This window comes from Ostrinia furnacalis, unplaced genomic scaffold (genome assembly GCF_004193835.3).
Source record: "Ostrinia furnacalis isolate ACB-3 unplaced genomic scaffold, ASM419383v2 OfSCF4079, whole genome shotgun sequence".
Lineage (NCBI taxonomy): Eukaryota > Metazoa > Arthropoda > Insecta > Lepidoptera > Crambidae > Ostrinia > Ostrinia furnacalis.
Window position 1 is genome coordinate 37,357 of NW_021134318.1, and position 6,102 is coordinate 43,458.

A 6,102-nucleotide genomic window follows, 5' to 3' on the forward strand; every position below is an offset into this window, starting at 1 on the left:
GTCCCATAAAAATTAATTCTAAAATAATACATAAAATAGAAATAAGATTTCTTAGCTGAATTCAGGGCTGCAGGACAGCGCTCGACCTAGATATTCGCCAAGGAAAATCCGCGCACTCTCGGAAACCCTAGAGGCTCTCTTTAAAGCGAATGCTCGGCGAGCACCGAATTATGCACTTACAACGCTGAAAAGCTGTCGGCAAAAGTATTTTGTAAGCTTGTTTCGGAAAAAATAGACGTAATTTTGTGATAATTTTGAATTTGATAAGTAGGTAGAAAATTTGAAGTTTGTTGTGTGATTCAATTGTAATTTACAGAAATATGCTAGAGAACGTAGAGTCATAAAAAACATTAAGTCTAACTTATACACTTACGCTTTAGATAATAAACAAATTTTATTGTAAACTTTAACTCATTTCAACTCATAATTATAATAACGCATTATGTACTTAAAATGTTTAGCTAATTATGATTATAAAGCATTAGTCCCTCGTGGGATTAGAATCCCCAACCGCAGGTGACCTATACGTAGTTTTGCGAGTCAGTCAGCCGTCAATGACATGACCTTATGTACTTGTATTTTAGACTATGACGTAATGGACAAAGTATTTATTTTCTATTATTATCATTTTGCTTATCCGTTGGGCTATATCAGCGCCCTTAGTTTTTTTACGGATCTCCTCATTTCTGATTCGATCTCGTAAAGAAACACCTAGCATTAGCCCTCTCCATAGCACGCTGTGCAATTTTGAGCTTATTTATAAGGCCTTTATTGAAAGGCCGAAAAGCGCCGTGTAGGACGTCTACCGACAAGGTGGACCGATGACTTCATAAAGGTAGTTGGTAGGCGCTGGATGCAGGTCGCCGCCAACCGGCCATTGTGGAAATTTTTGGGGGAGGCCTATGTTCAGCAGTGGACGTCCTATGGCTGAAATGATGATGATGATGATTATCATTTTGAGAGAAAACAAATTAATTAAATACCACACTGGAGTGGACTTACTTTTTGCGAAAAATTTGAGTTATTCCTAATAAAATAATGAACGAATAAGCAGAAAACATACACGGAATTTTTGGCGTAGGTATGCTGAGTCTTTGACAGATTCTCAGGAGTTTTGTTATTTGACAAATAAATGTACACGACAGGGGTACAAATATTGAAGTGGGTATTCATTGAAATTCACATTTGCGTTTCGAGGAATAGTTTAGGTACGATTCATTTTCGTTTCGAGGAGTACTCAATAATCAATACTCAATACTCAATTCTTTATTGCATAGGTAGGTCAAAACACTGCTCTTAAAAAAATTTTACTTGACTCATTGTGCCGGCTACTTCGTACGCGTGAAAACTGAAAATAGTTTGAATAATATTTCCCGTTTATGCAACATTTTTCTTTACTGTTGCATTAAAGAGCCTATTGGCTGATTCTAGAGATTAGCACGTTCAAGCAAACTAACAAAAATAGTAATTAAGTAGTAAAGATATTGTATACAGGGTGACAGGTAAAGCGATACATTCCTTGATAGGGGTTAAAGTAGAGCTTATTTGCAGTCATTTAAGTCATATGATACCATGTCCGAAACTTGTTCATTTCCAAGTTATTCAAGATTTAAGTATTTTTTTAAAAATCTCCAGTTTTTATGTTAAAATGTACCCTTGTAATGAAGAATACGGAATAATGTTAACTTTTTTGTTGTATTCGTATAGCTAAATAATAAGATTGACATTTTAAATTAAAATTTGCTAGAAAGAATCGTCATTACTCAAGTAAAAGCTAAAAAACCATGTATCATTTTGCAAAAAAAATATGTTTTAGGTAATTAAACGAAGAATTTCCAAGAAAAAATGTATGGAATGTTGTGTACAAATTACAGAATTTAGTTCCTTGATTCATTAGCTATTCAAAAAGGTACAGGTGTTTAACAAACACTACATAATTATTTTTTTATTTGAATTTGAACGTCTAGTAAGATACTTTCATAAAAAAATTAATAAATAAAAAAGTCACACTAACAACTATTATTGGGTCTCAATAAATGAAAAACTTAGTATTTTAATAATAATTGTATCACCTAATTTTATCTAGGTACATTATTTTAAGTCCTGCTCGAACTGTGAGCCCCGTCTTCTAATACAAGCTCGTAGTCTGTTTCTCACTTCTGTTTTTGTGACTCTTGTTTTTTTTATGAAAGTATCTTACTAGACGTTTAAATTCAAATAAAAAAATAATTATGTAGTGTTTGTTAAACACCTGTACCTTTTTGAATAGCTAATGAATCAAGGAACTAAATTCTGTAATTTGTACACAACATTCCATACATTTTTTCTTGGAAATTCTTCGTTTAATTACCTAAAACATAATTTTTTTGCAAAATGATACATGGTTTTTTAGCTTTTACTTGAGTAATGACGATTCTTTCTTGCAAATTTTAATTTAAAATGTCACACTTATTATTTAGCTATACGAATACAACAAAAAAGTTAACATTATTCCGTATTCTTCATTACAAGGGTACATTTTAACATAAAAACTGGAGTTTTTTTAAAAAATACTTAAATCTTGAATAACTTGGAAATGAACAAGTTTCGGATATGGTGTCATATGACTTAAATGACTGCAAATAAGCTCTACTTTAACCCCTATCAAGGAATGTATCGCATTACCTGTCACCCTGTATAATAAGTATAACCCTCCTTCTACCGCAGTCGGGTAAAAACAAAAAAAATATTATGAGGTTTGACAAATACTTAATATTCAGACGACAAGGAAAAACAGAGTCTGAGCTTTTTGTAATTTTACTATAAAGAATTAAAAAGCTTTAAGGCTGAAAGACATTGCTCGAAAAAGTTGAGCGCATTTTCTTGAAAATCAAGAGACAAAGGTTTAAAATAAAATCTTAGCATTCCATCCAAATTTCACCCTTAGCGAGTTTAAAAATTGTCAGCAATAATATAACGTTCTGTGACAAGTTGTTTTGGAAAGAGATCGAGTAAATTATCAAGTAAAAAAAACTCATAAATAAAGTCAAACGCCATGCGAAACATTACTTAAAAGACACGACAGAATTGACTGTTTTTTTTTGTAAGAAATATCTTAAAAGTTCCTACTATGTATTTTAACTACTGGACTATCCATCGGTTTTATGCAAAATAAACAAAAACTTTAATAAGAAGTCGGCCTAGTTTTGGATCATACCTCACATCAACAAGGATTTATTGTAAAGACAAATCTATACTTAATTTATAAATGCGAAAGTAACTCTGTCTGTCTGTCGGTCTGTCTCGCTTTCACGCCTAAACCACGGAACCGATTTTGATGAAATTTGGCATAGAGATAGTTTGAGTCCCGGGAAAGGACATAGGATAGTTTTTTTCCCAGTTTTTCTGTTACAGACAAAATTCCACGTGGGCGAAGCCGCGGGCAGTAAGCTAGTATCATTTGTTGAGAAGTTAAAACCTCATTTTATGCTTTCGTGGAATTTATGTTTGATTATTCTTTATGATGTAACCTAAATGCCGAATAACTCGAACTCAGGATTTACTGGGAGAAAAAATGAGTTTCTAAATTGACGTACAATGGGGATGTTGCCTGGGTCAAAAAGCAAGAGTTTTAATTAGTCCGTCAGTTAACTTATCAAAAAATACTCTACTCGTATTTTTCACTTTTTCAAACTAATGAAGATTTAAAGAGATAAAGCGCCCCAAAGTTCATAAGAAGAGGCCCGTGACGTCAACGCTTGCTTAAAAATGCCGCACGTTGTGACGTCGTGCGCAACTTCAACGCACCATAACTATGTAATTATTTGTTAGATTGACAAATAAAATTATACGTGTCCAATATTTTTTGATATTAAACATTACGGACTAAAAAAATTTTTTTAGGCAACTAGCCTATTGCTTCGGATTTGAAAAATGCCATTAACATAAGTCTACGTTCATCCTTTTTTCCACTAAAATCACAGTGTATTTAGACACGCACAAGGTTATAATAATATTTATTTGCAAAGATATTTCTTAGTAAGAAGTATTTTTTACATTTACGTACTCACGGATATCAAAGGAGGCGACTGAAGGACAAAATATGACAACATCAGGCCACCCCAACCCGTTTGATCAGCATGATGAGTGTAAGCCAAATCTTTTATTGACACGTTGATGATGAAGTGATTAACTAACAATATTTCCGTTATCCCCTCCAGCTAGGCTTTTTTTATCCACAACGAGGAAGCTCTTGGCATGTATCTCACCTGATAGTAAGTGACGATCAGGCCGAAGGTGGAAGCGAGCCTCACCCGGAATCCTCAACCACGGAGGAACTGGCTATCTTACCTCTAACTGCCGGAACACAACAATGCTGTTAACATTGTTGTTATGGCGACAGACAAGTAAGATGGTGGTAGCTAGCCATGCGGACTTAGAACAAGCCCTACCACCAACCAAACCGAACAGAAAAATCTGCCCCCACTGGGAATCGAACCCGGGACCTCTGCGTCTAAAGCAGGTGGTCTTACCACTAGACCACAGAGGCGGTTAAATAATACACTTGTGTTACAAGTGGGCTCACCACAATAGACCAGCGGTCGGCGAAGGTCGAACTAACAGCAACTGCCCTTGAGTGCGACACCGATAGCAGGCTAAATTTTATTATTGCCACGATAGCCGAACGGTTGAAGCCACGATAGCCGAACGGTGAAGAGGTCAGACTGGCCGACTCGTGATCCGGGGAACGCGGGTTCGATCCCCGCCGCCGCTCGACTATTGTGGTGAGCTCACTCGTGACACAAGCATATTTAGCTTAGTACGAGGGGCTAACGGGACTATTAGTAATTTGTGCAATAACAAAATACTAATAATACACAAAAAAATGTTTACTAGAAATTTTCTAAGATAGGTAACCCAATTTCTTCTAAGATTGTAACCTATGTTGTTTACCACTAGCGCATACTGAAAAGGGTAATTCCAAATATAATGCTACATGTGATCAAGATCTCTAGATTAGGTAATAGGTAACCGTTACTGAAATGGTACTTATGTCACAGCTCATAGTAGAACAGCCAATCCGCCAGTACATACGATTACTAAAACATTCATAACATTTTTTACTATCTAAGGAAAAGACACATAAGTGCCACTTGTGGTCTAAACTGAATAAATATTTTTGATTTTGATTTTGATTTTTGACAACAATATACCAACTTCAGTATTTTGATGGTATTATTTTTTCCCAAATATCGGAATGGAGGTGGTTAATATCAACTGGTTCTAGATGAAATAGCATTAATCAACAAAAAAAAAATCCACCTCACTATCTTCCATAGTCATCAGTTAATACCAGCTATCGTAACTATGTTGGGTGGGCATTTTTTTATCCATAACGAGGAAGCTCTTGGCCTGTATCGCATCTGATGGTTAGTGATGACCAGGCCGTAGGTGGAAGCTAGCTTCACCCGGAATCCGCAACCACGGAGGAACTGGCTATCTTACCTCTAACTGCCGGAGCACAACAATTCTGTTAACTTTACTGTTCTCTTTTAGCTGTGTCTAAGAGAAAAAGTAGACTTATGTCCCGGATAAAATCTACAAGGACTCTGCGGCATTAGTGCTAGGTAAACGGCTTTCTGGGAGTTTATTTGCAGAATTTATTGCCTTACCTTGCCTTGCGACCAGTAAATGGAATAACTGTTTAGTGTCTCATAATTTGAAGGTATTGTCACCATTTGTCTTGCTTTGAGAAAATTGATTCTGCATTTATCTTTTCTACGTTGTCTTGTTGGCGTTAGCATGATCATTACTGCCACAGGATATGGATGAGAATCCACTGGTTAAAGTAGGCATCTCCTGATTATTTCTGGATTCGCTTGGTTGGTAGCATTCTGCATCCAGCGCCTTCCTGCTACTTTTATAAGGTCATCTGTACATCTTGTGGGTTGACGTTTCACGCTGCTCTTGCCGGTAGTGCGTGGGTGGTCTATAACTAATTAAACATTCTTACCTGACTTACTTACTTGACTTATGGTCCTATGTCCCCTAGATGGGGCAGAGGGCGTCCACAAACAGTCCTCCATCGCGTTCGGTCTTCAGCTTCGCGTTTGATCTCGCTCC

General features: G+C 36.1%; 1 non-coding gene across 1 annotated transcript; it reads right to left on the reverse strand.

Moving 5' to 3' along the window:
- Window positions 1-4,456: 4,456 nt before the first annotated feature.
- Window positions 4,457-4,528, reverse strand: TRNAL-UAG (transfer RNA leucine (anticodon UAG)). The gene has a single exon. It is a non-coding gene; the product is annotated as a tRNA-Leu (tRNA).
- Between the last annotated feature and the right edge of the window lie 1,574 nt (window positions 4,529-6,102).